Here is a 12,044-nt window from a genome sequence, read left to right as displayed (position 1 = left end):
TAAAAAGAATTACCACATGACCCAGCAATTCTACTAAGTATGTACTTAAAACAGGTACTTGTATGTAAAAGTATACAAATACTTGTATGCAAAAGTTTATAGCAGAGCTACTTAGAATAGCCAAAGGGGAAAACAACCCAGATTTCCACCAGTGGATGAATAGATAAATTGTGGTATATACATACAATGGATTATTATTTAGCCATATAAAGGAATGAAGTACTGATATGTACTACAACATGGATGAACCTTGAGCATATTAATGCTAAGTGAAAGACTCATAGGTCAGATAACAAGGTCACACATTATATGGTTTCATCTGCAGGAAATGTACAGAATAGGCAAACCTATAGAGACAGAAAGTAGATTAGTGGTTGCCTAGGGCTGGTTGGCAGTGGGAGGGGAGAGAGCACAGAGAGATAGGAAATGACTGCTAATGGGCATAGACTTTCTTTTTGGAGTGATAAACTATCCCAGAGGAGGGGCTTCCCTGGTGGCCGGGTTCGCGCCCCGGTCGGGGAGGGCCCCGCGTGCCGCGGAGCGGCTGGGCCCGTGAGCCGTGGCCGCTGGGCCTGCGCGTCCGGGGCCTGTGCTCCGCACCGGGAGAGGCCGCGGCGGGGGGAGGCCCGCATACCACAAAAAAAAAAAAATATCCCAGAGGAACTTCCCTGGCAATCCAGTGGTTAGGAGTCAGCACTTTCGCTGCCGTGGCCCCAGGTTCAATCCCTGGTCAAGTAACTAAGATCTCACAAGCCACACAGCAGCCAAAAAAAAAAAAAAGAAAGAAAGAAAATGTCCTAGAATTAGAGGTGATGGTTGCACAACTCTGCAACTACACTAAACACCAGTGAACTATACACCTTAAAAAGGTGACTTCCCTGGTGGTCCAGTGGTTAAGACTCCATGCTTCCACTGCAGGGGGTGAGGCGTTGATCCTTGGTTGGGGAACTTAGATCCTGCATGCCACATGTCGCAGCCAAAAAAAAAAAAAAAAAATCAAAAGAAGAAAAAGGTGAATCTTACAGTATGTGATTTACATCTAAATTTAAAAAGTAAATGGAAGAGAACAGTCAATAAGATTTGAGGTGGGAAAAACTTAAAAACTCCAAAACATATGCTAAAACTATAGTAACCAAAACAGTATGGCAGTAGAGCAGAAACAGGTAAGGCGTTCAAGATAACAGCATCCTCAATATTAGAGATGCATAGTTAGTGGGAAAAGCAGAATGTTTGAATCATTTGAGAAAACCAAATATCTGAGTGAAAAGGTAGATGCCTACTATACCATAAAAACTTAAAAGTGCCATATTGAGTAAACTGTAAAATTCAATACTGTCAATTATGAGAATATGATTTTAAAAACTTAGTGGGAAGTAAATCCTTTCCTAAGCAAAAGACACAAAATATTGACATATCTGACTAAATACAAATTTTAAACATCTATCTGGGGAAAAGACACCATAAAGTTCAAAGACAAGCAAAAGACTGGGAGAATATTTGCAATATACACAAAAGATTAATTTCCATGACATTAAATAGTTCACCCTAGCCAATGGGGAAGGAGTTGAGTGTCAATATTTTAGCGTAATTCTACTGGTGTAAAACAAACAAAACTGAAAAGACTATATACAGTTTGCCAGATACATAGAAAGATATATAATGCCCAGCAAACTGGATATTTTGGAAGGTGAGTTAGGAACATGTATTTTTTCGCATCTATTTTCAACACTGAATTTCTGACCATAGTATGTTAACTTTATAATATCAAAAATAATTTTAGAAGGAAAAAAGTCTGAGAAGCAAAACTTCAAGGAGATGAGGGCCACTGAAGGATTTTTCAAAGGGAAGTAGCCTGGTTGGATTAGTTTTCTTGACAGATCCCTGGAGCAGCTTTACAAAGAAGGGCTATGAAAAGCACCAGTTTGGAAACAGGTATTGATTCATTTCTGTATTCAACAAATGCTGAACACCTACTGGGGCTCGGCACTGAGCTAAGCATTGGGACCAATTAGAAATGTTGCAAGTTGTCTCAGCAAAAGGTCAAGTATACTAGGTATACAATACTTTGGGGACTGGTACAAGGGACATAAGGCATAATTTTTAAGGCCTCTGTGGATAATATCCTTCTGATACTCCTTACATTACAAGAGGACCAGATACTGCTAGTAAGTATAATCTATTTTTGACAACTTGAATAGAAAAAGCAAAAAGCCCATATCAGCCTGTTCTTACAAGTCTCGTTTTCAAGATTCTTTGACTGTGGAAACCCCATGTCCTAAAAATCTTTGAATGAAGAAATTTTAAAGCCACTCTTGGTCATTTTCTCTGTGTCCATTTTTTTTTTTCATTCCTTGGTTTTGACAAAAGATGACTAAAAAGAGGACAAAATATTAACAGTTAACCCAAAGGAAAAACATTTTAGTGAATCATATTAGAGATATTTTTAATTGTGATTTAATCTGCACTGGTTTCTTTTTACAGTTGACATGTTCCCATTTTTATCACACCCATCTGCTATTTCAACAGCAACCCAGTTTTAGCAAAAGTTAAAGACCGTGACTATACATAAAAATTTTTTAAACTTTCTCATCTTAAAACTCATTTTTTAAAAGTGTCTACTAAGTGAAGGGAGGCAGGAAACATAAAAAAAAATCTGCTGGTAACTTTGGCAAACAATTCACCCTACCATTTAGCTTAGGGGCATTTCAAAGATGTGAGAGGTGTGGCAGCAGCTCCAGGTTATACCACTACCTTAGGGCTAACTGCTTTATCATCTAGGGCTGAGAAAAGGAGCTCCTCTGAGGTTGCTGGTTAAGCAGGCAATCACTATCACCTAGACAAAGTCCACCGCCTGAATGAGCTTTTATTAAAGGTACCATAATGCTACCACAATTCTCCCCAAACCATACCAACAAGGTCCCTCATTTTTAGATTTCCTATTTCAAATGCATGCTGTGGGCAATGCCAAGGAAAATGGAGGTCAGTTTCTGAGGAAGAGATTATGGCAAGCATGACAGGAACTGCACACCCCAAGACTGTCCCAATTTCACAGTATTTTATTGTTTTCACATAAGATGCCTTGTTAAATACGTTATTCAAGATGATTTCATAGTCGTACTCATGAAAGATTTTTTAATAAGAATAAAGTTCAGGGCTTCCCTGGTGGCGCAGTGGTTAAGAATCCGCCTGCCAATGCAGGGGACACGGGTTCGAGCCCTGGCCTGGGAAGATCCCACATGCCGTGGAGCAGCTAAGCCCGTGCGCTGGGGAAGGAGTTGAGTGTCAATATTTTAGCGTAATTCTACTGGTGTAAAACAAACAAAACTGAAAAGACTATATACAGTTTGCCAGATACATAGAAAGATATATAATGCCCAGCAAACTGGATATTTTGGAAGGTGAGTTAGGAACATGTATTTTTTCGCATCTATTTTCAACACTGAATTTCTGACCATAGTATGTTAACTTTATAATATCAAAAATAATTTTAGAAGGAAAAAAGTCTGAGAAGCAAAACTTCAAGGAGATGAGGGCCACTGAAGGATTTTTCAAAGGGAAGTAGCCTGGTTGGATTAGTTTTCTTGACAGATCCCTGGAGCAGCTTTACAAAGAAGGGCTATGAAAAGCACCAGTTTGGAAACAGGTATTGATTCATTTCTGTATTCAACAAATGCTGAACACCTACTGGGGCTCGGCACTGAGCTAAGCATTGGGACCAATTAGAAATGTTGCAAGTTGTCTCAGCAAAAGGTCAAGTATACTAGGTATACAATACTTTGGGGACTGGTACAAGGGACATAAGGCATAATTTTTAAGGCCTCTGTGGATAATATCCTTCTGATACTCCTTACATTACAAGAGGACCAGATACTGCTAGTAAGTATAATCTATTTTTGACAACTTGAATAGAAAAAGCAAAAAGCCCATATCAGCCTGTTCTTACAAGTCTCGTTTTCAAGATTCTTTGACTGTGGAAACCCCATGTCCTAAAAATCTTTGAATGAAGAAATTTTAAAGCCACTCTTGGTCATTTTCTCTGTGTCCATTTTTTTTTTTCATTCCTTGGTTTTGACAAAAGATGACTAAAAAGAGGACAAAATATTAACAGTTAACCCAAAGGAAAAACATTTTAGTGAATCATATTAGAGATATTTTTAATTGTGATTTAATCTGCACTGGTTTCTTTTTACAGTTGACATGTTCCCATTTTTATCACACCCATCTGCTATTTCAACAGCAACCCAGTTTTAGCAAAAGTTAAAGACCGTGACTATACATAAAAATTTTTTAAACTTTCTCATCTTAAAACTCATTTTTTAAAAGTGTCTACTAAGTGAAGGGAGGCAGGAAACATAAAAAAAAATCTGCTGGTAACTTTGGCAAACAATTCACCCTACCATTTAGCTTAGGGGCATTTCAAAGATGTGAGAGGTGTGGCAGCAGCTCCAGGTTATACCACTACCTTAGGGCTAACTGCTTTATCATCTAGGGCTGAGAAAAGGAGCTCCTCTGAGGTTGCTGGTTAAGCAGGCAATCACTATCACCTAGACAAAGTCCACCGCCTGAATGAGCTTTTATTAAAGGTACCATAATGCTACCACAATTCTCCCCAAACCATACCAACAAGGTCCCTCATTTTTAGATTTCCTATTTCAAATGCATGCTGTGGGCAATGCCAAGGAAAATGGAGGTCAGTTTCTGAGGAAGAGATTATGGCAAGCATGACAGGAACTGCACACCCCAAGACTGTCCCAATTTCACAGTATTTTATTGTTTTCACATAAGATGCCTTGTTAAATACGTTATTCAAGATGATTTCATAGTCGTACTCATGAAAGATTTTTTAATAAGAATAAAGTTCAGGGCTTCCCTGGTGGCGCAGTGGTTAAGAATCCGCCTGCCAATGCAGGGGACACGGGTTCGAGCCCTGGTCTGGGAAGATCCCACATGCCGTGGAGCAGCTAAGCCCGTGCGCCAACTACCGAGCCTGCGCTCTAGAGCCTGTGAGCCACAACTACTGAAGCCCACACGCCTAGAGCCCGTGCTCTGCGTCAAGAGAAGCCACCGCAATGAGAAGCCTGTGCACCGCAACTAAGAGTAGCCCCTGCTCACCGCAACTAGAGAAAGCCCTAGCACAGCAACAAAGACCCAACTCAGACAAATAAATAGATAAATAAATGAATAAATAAATTTATTTTTTTTTAAAAAAGAATAAAGTTCAAAGCCCAGAAAAAAAGTCTTTTCAGACTTTCTGTAGAGAGCATATCATCATATGGAAAAAACCTGGCCTAATCCCCCTGAGCCATCCTGAGAGAAAGAAGCATTTCTTCCCAGGCAGGAGATCACCAGAAATTACAACCGATTTAAAAAACAAAAACTAACAAATAACAACCAAAAAAATGCCCCAGCCATTAGCACATACAAAGTGTCTGACCTGTATCTCATAAACAGAGGGGGAAAAACTCTCTAATTAAAACACAAAAGATGGTGGGGGAAGAAGAAAAAACTGAAGACTGATAAAACGGGCAATAAGTAGCAGTTACCAGAAGCCATTTTAGTAGCAATATTTAACAACTGGATATTGCTATACACTCGGTCTTTAGAAATTACTATCATCTTCACAGCTTTGAACAAGAAGGTTCACCTGGATATCTAATATAATTTTACATGCACAGTGTCAAATATTTATTCCTTTTATATCCTGTCAGATATTTGTTCCTTTTAGCCACAACTGTCCTGAGCCACAAAAGTCTTTTTAAAAATATATGTAAATAGATGCATTTCTCAACAGAGGAATCCAGGGGAAGTACCTGAGAGTCCCACATCCCCCTTCTGAGAGATTACAAGCAATTTCTTCCACTTCAGTTGCCACACTGGTATCCTAACACCTTTCTATTCTGGCCTTAACCAAAAGGTAACCATCAATAGATAGACAAAGGGGACTTCCCTGGTGGCGCAGTAGTTAAGAATCCACCTGCCAGTGCAGGGGACACGAGTTCGATCCCTGGTCCGGGAAGATCCCACATGCTGCGGAGCAACTAAGCCCGTGTGCCACAACTACTGAGCCTGTGCTCTAGAGCCCACGAGCCACAGCTACTGAAGCCCACACACCTAGAGCCCGTGCTCCACAAGAGAAGCCACCACAATGAGAGAAAGCCAGTGCGTAGCAATGAAGACCTAAGGCAACCATCCATCCATCCATCCATCCATCCATCCATCCATCCATCAATCGACAAAGGAGAACTTAATGGACTATGAGGTGGCCTGGTGTGAAATTAAGGGTAATGAGTCTAACCAACCCAAACACATCAAATCTAATGGGGAAAGCGGGACACTGAATTTGAGCAAAAGAAGTTAAGAATGGAGACAAAGTCACAAGATTGGAAGACTCACTAGATGAGTGAGCAATAAATGTCTGCTGCAGAGTGTATGAGGTGACCAGGTTGCCAGATCCAGCCACCTGGGCAACTGGAATGGCTACAGAATCTGAGACAACTAGGTACTATGGTTCCAATTCTCTGTAATACCAAAGTATGTGACCTGAAACTGCTCTGTATTTCCTTATGTCCCCACACATCCACATCAAAAACTAATAGCAGGTCATCTGGTTCAACATCTACTTACAGATGGTTACTTCTTCCTTTATGAAAATGAAAAGTATTCTAGAATCAGTAGAATTTTTTCCTGACTGCATTTATATATGATTTGCAAACCAAGAGGAGACTGGCTAAGCCTACTGAGAACTCCCTTAAATTGTTGAATCTATTTACCTATTTTTTTCAAGAATTAGATCCGAGACTTCTGGGTTAAGGATGGTGGAGTAATAAGCACATAGCTATTCACTGATCCTTCCCCAAACACCAAGGGATAATTTTTTTTAAAGATATAAACCCACAGAGATGAAGAGAACTGAAGATTACAGCCACAAATTTTTGAAAGCTGGAAACTAAATGATTTAAAAGGTAAAGGACCCAAAGACCCAAGAGAACTGAATCCTAAGGTAAGCTTCCGGGAATACTTCTCCAAAAGGCTCAGCAGGGACAAATGGGAAGAATTAACAGAAAATCTTTCTGAAAATGCAATTCTCAGATTCCCTTTCACTCTCTCAGGCAGGCAGACAAATGCCCTTCCTTCACCCTTGCAAGACTGAAGGTAATCTAAGGAGGTTTATAAATAAACAGAGATTTATATGGACTAGGAATCACCAGGTAAGGTGAAGGCAGTTTAAGTTAACATATGTACTAGATTCCAGTCCATAGTGTGTTGGTAAATAAATGTTTAACAACTGGCTGGGGTTTGGGGGGCAGGAGGACAAGTGTAGTTATTTGTAATGATTGCTGTTTACTGGTATAGCTGCTTCAAGCTACCAAATGATGTCACTGAATGCAGAGTTCAGAAGAGATGCCTATTACTACATAGTATTCCCACCATATAGATAGATGTACATACTCTCAAGAGCATTCACAATAAAAAAAAAAAAGTAATACAATACATAGAAAGCACATAGCTATTCACTGATCCTTCCCCAAACACCAAGGGATAATTTTTTTTAAAGATATAAACCCACAGAGATGAAGAGAACTGAAGATTACAGCCACAAATTTTTGAAAGCTGGAAACTAAATGATTTAAAAGGTAAAGGACCCAAAGACCCAAGAGAACTGAATCCTAAGGTAAGCTTCCGGGAATACTTCTCCAAAAGGCTCAGCAGGGACAAATGGGAAGAATTAACAGAAAATCTTTCTGAAAATGCAATTCTCAGATTCCCTTTCACTCTCTCAGGCAGGCAGACAAATGCCCTTCCTTCACCCTTGCAAGACTGAAGGTAATCTAAGGAGGTTTATAAATAAACAGAGATTTATATGGACTAGGAATCACCAGGTAAGGTGAAGGCAGTTTAAGTTAACATATGTACTAGATTCCAGTCCATAGTGTGTTGGTAAATAAATGTTTAACAACTGGCTGGGGTTTGGGGGGCAGGAGGACAAGTGTAGTTATTTGTAATGATTGCTGTTTACTCGTATAGCTGCTTCAAGCTACCAAATGATGTCACTGAATGCAGAGTTCAGAAGAGATGCCTATTACTACATAGTATTCCCACCATATAGATAGATGTACATACTCTCAAGAGCATTCACAATAAAAAAAAAAAGTAATACAATACATAGAAAGTGGTGGAGTTTTAGTACTTATTAATGTTTAATATAACATTTAATTATAAATCCGCATAACCTTTAATAATTGTTATATGTAGCAACTCACTTGCAAAGTTCCTGAAAATTTAACAATTGTCTCTGATGTGCTAGTACTAGCCACTGACCCCAGCCCCTTCTATCAATACCTTTCCCGAAAGGCTTGACAGCCAGGCCTTCACTTCCAGGCAGTGGAGATTAGAAGAGATGTCTCTGGGGAATTTGACCAGTGATTAGCCTACAAGGAAAAATATAAAGATACTGAAAAGTTCCCAAACGAAATCTGACCAGACAGATCATCCTACCTCAAAGCTCACAATTGATAAGTCCTACTTGCATGTTCAGAGCTCGCAGTCAGCTTCTTAGGATCCCACTCTTAAATATTAGCAAGCAGCCAAGACTTGTTAGACATCTCTAGTATGAAAAATAGAAACGGAAACAGAAAAAGAAAGCTGAGAGAGAGACTAGGGTCAGCTTCATAGGTGTGTGACCTGGGCAGTCACATAGCACCCTGTACTTGGAAGAGATCCATGTTAGGTTTGATGCTATGCTCTTGCTGTCTTAGAATCCTTTAATAATGTTAAACAAGGGGTCCCACATTTTCACCCTGTACTCAGCCCTACAAATTACACAGCTAGTCCTGATAGAGACTTATGTAGGCAGAAGAAAATTCTGGGGAGAAAAACATCATTAATATTTTCAGAAACATAAGACAAAATATTACAAACATGAAGCCAGAAGAGTATGCTAAAAAAAAAAAAGGCAAAAAAGACAGAGTCAGAAAGTGATAACAAGCATGCTTTCTTGGTAATTAAAAATGTAATAGCTGAAATGAAAAACTCAATAGAATAGCATAAGAATTCTGGAAGATTAGTCCAGGAGGTCCAATATCTGAATAATAAGAGTTCAAGAGGGGATAAAAAGGAAAAAAGGGGGAAAGTCATCAACAAAACAGTTCCCAGATTGAAAGGGTTCATCACGTGCTCAGCACAATGGAGGGAACCAAACTCACACTAAGGTATATTATTGTGCAATTTTAAACACTTAGAAATAAAAGAACTGATCATATAAATAATCACGAACTTAATGGCTTTCAGCTTCAAGAGCAATGCAGTAAACATGGAAGAAATTAAAAAACAATGAAGTCATGCCTTGAAGATCTGCAAGCTAGAATTCAATAGCCAGCCAAACAAACAATTAAGAGTAAGGACAGAGTAAGACATATTCAGTCATTCAAGGTCTCAGAGGTGATTAAAAATCAAACTCCCATAAATATTTCTCAGGCAGCTACCGGAGAATACATTCTGATAAAGTAAGACACAGGAAGATATGAGATCTAGAAAACAAGAAATCCAACACACAGAGGCAGAGAGTAACCCCAAGATGCTGGTGAAGGGAAGTCCCAGGATAAGAAGTATGCATAAAAACTGGGCAACCAGTCCAGACGGGAGCACACCTTCAGGAAAATGGGAAGCTAATGGAACACCTGAAGTGTCAGAATTCTGAAAGGAAAGTTGGGCAAGTTGCAATTTGAACTATAAAAGGAGTTAATATAAAAGTAGGCAACAAAGAAAAATATAAATTTCAGGGAAAACCAAAAGTTGTATAGAAAAGTAAAAGTGTTCACAGATTACTACATGGCTTAACTGTGAAGAGCACATTCACTTTTTTTTTTAAAGGTGTGTGTGTGTGTGTGTGTGTGTGTGTGTATGTATATATATACGTTTTTTTTTTTTTGGCTGCGCCAGGTCTTAGTTGTAGCACACGGGGTCTTCGTTGCCACATGCGGGATCTTTAGTTGCGGCATGCAGGATCTAGCTCCCTGACCAGGGATCGAACCCGAGCCCCCTGCATTGGGAGCACAGAGTCTTAACCACTGGACCATCAAGCACAGAGTCTTAACCACTGGACCACTGGACCACCATTGGACCGCCTCCAGTATTCAGTGTAAACACTGAATACTGATCTAAGCAGTTATGAACACCTATACCAGGACAGAAAAACAAAAAAGGTACCTGGTGATGTGGAAAAAGAACTAAATCCTCATCTGTCATAATGGGAAATCAAGAGATATTATCTGAAGCTGAGAAATCAAGAAATCAGAATACAAGAATGCTATTAAGAATGACAAGGTTCAGAACTTGCTACCCCAAAATAACGGTGCCTTGGCATAGTGAATATTTTAAGCTGAAGAAATCTGAGAAAGGACAGGTGCAGGAAGGACTCTCTGACCTTCTCTTCCACCCTGAAGCAGATCCTAAGACCCTCATGTGAGAGATGCCCTCCCTATACCTGGGGAAGGGAGGATCCTCATTTCTGAAGCTGGAAGGACAAGGAGAGAAATTCAAAGTAACTGGCCTTGTTTCCCCAGTTTACTAACTTTAGCTCATGTTATTTTGTCCTATCACATTCTTCCATGACTTTCTACTCTTTCAAACCCAATATAAAAATGCTCAAGCTAAACCACTTCTTCAGGTCTACATTTCCTCATGAAGACTCCCATGTTACACAAAACCTATATTAAATAAATTTGTATGTTTTTCCTTCGTTAGTATGTCTCTTGTCAGTCCATTTACAGGGCCCTAGCTAGAGAACCTAGGAGTAGAGTAGGAAGAAGAATTTTTACTCCCCTGCAAGAACAAAGAGGTAAGAATCAGCTGTAAGAAATTGAAGTGTTTGCCTCTAGAGAGGGACAAGTGGGGGATGAAGTGGGAGAACAGTTGCTTTTCAAAACAAGTCTTACAGAGCTATTGAATCTTTAAACTATGCACATTTAACACTTTGATAGAAAAAAAAATACAAAACAAAAACATGAGAAAAACTAGCAGAAGTTCAGTTTGATTTAGTTCATGATTCCTTTTTCAGATTACAAGTTTTCCCAACAAGAAATTTTTCTCCTTTCATGTGTTGTATTTCCAATTTTTCTACAACATTTACTACTTGCACAATAAAAAGTTAATAATCATCTTACAGATACTCCAACTATCATTTAGGGATATTCCTGTATCATATGATACCCGACCTGGCCCAGCTCGGGAAATGGTGGCAGCTTACCTCCCAGGAGTGTTACCACAGCAGTTCACACCAAATGACTCCCTATCTCACAATGGGTTTCCCTCTGCAAGCCTACATTCTTTCAAAACACTATAAAAAAGACTTTCCATTTAACCCTGTGAGAAATTGAAATAATAAACACAACAAACTCTAGAGTGTGCCTTTAAGGGCAACAAATTCAATTTCTTTCACATCTTTATTATTCCAGACACTAAATTAAAAGCTTTCAGTACATATAAATTACAAGATACCTTATTTAAACACAACTGGATAGCATTCAGCATTTGTTTTTATTCTTTCCTTATATAGCTGCCAGGTTGACTCTTATCTAGCTAGTAAAGTTCTTATAGTCAGTTTACAAAACACAGTTCAGATAAGTAAATGCTGTCACATCCTCTGTGCACCTCCAGATTGAATGATGGTGGTGGTCATGGTCAGCATAGGATATTTAAGGAGGAATTTGCTTAGCACAGAGAACTGAGCCTATCTGTAGACAGATGTAGTCCAGCTCAAGCAGCTACACATGTTTTCACTTATTCCTTTAAGAGTGATTTGATTTGTTTGGATTTGGTATAGAATCATTTCTGGATTTAAGGAAAACTAAACAAAGTTTTACAGCTTGTTATGTTGGCAGGCAGGTAGCCATGAAGAAATCCTAATCTAAAAAAGATTTCTTTTGCACTTAAAATTGAGGTGGGACAGACATACCTGAAGACATGGTTTACATTCCTCATCTTCATTCTGCCTAATCATGGCAAAGATTGTTTTGTCTTCATTATTAATTAGTAAACCCTAGCCT

The 12,044-nt window shown here is 39.1% G+C and overlaps 1 protein-coding gene across 17 annotated transcripts in view; it reads right to left on the bottom strand.

Annotated features, from left to right (window-relative positions):
- Positions 1 to 12,044, bottom strand: part of FBXO34 (F-box protein 34) — a 90,666-nt gene that overhangs the window by 30,093 nt on the left and 48,529 nt on the right. For 5 of the 17 annotated variants that reach the window (XR_008618668.1, XR_008618667.1, XM_028495916.2 and 2 more), the window contains exon 2: positions 8,341 to 8,429. The exons of the other annotated variants lie outside the window; for them this stretch is intronic. The gene's annotated coding sequence lies outside the window, so the exon portion shown is untranslated. The remainder of the gene's footprint in view (positions 1 to 8,340; positions 8,430 to 12,044) is intronic. 17 annotated transcript variants of the gene reach the window in all.

The sequence above is a fragment of the Physeter macrocephalus genome, chromosome 11 (genome assembly GCF_002837175.3).
Source record: "Physeter macrocephalus isolate SW-GA chromosome 11, ASM283717v5, whole genome shotgun sequence".
NCBI lineage: Eukaryota > Metazoa > Chordata > Mammalia > Artiodactyla > Physeteridae > Physeter > Physeter macrocephalus.
The sequence above is the reverse complement of the archived record's forward strand: the minus strand, read 5'-3'. Positions and strand labels throughout refer to the sequence as shown.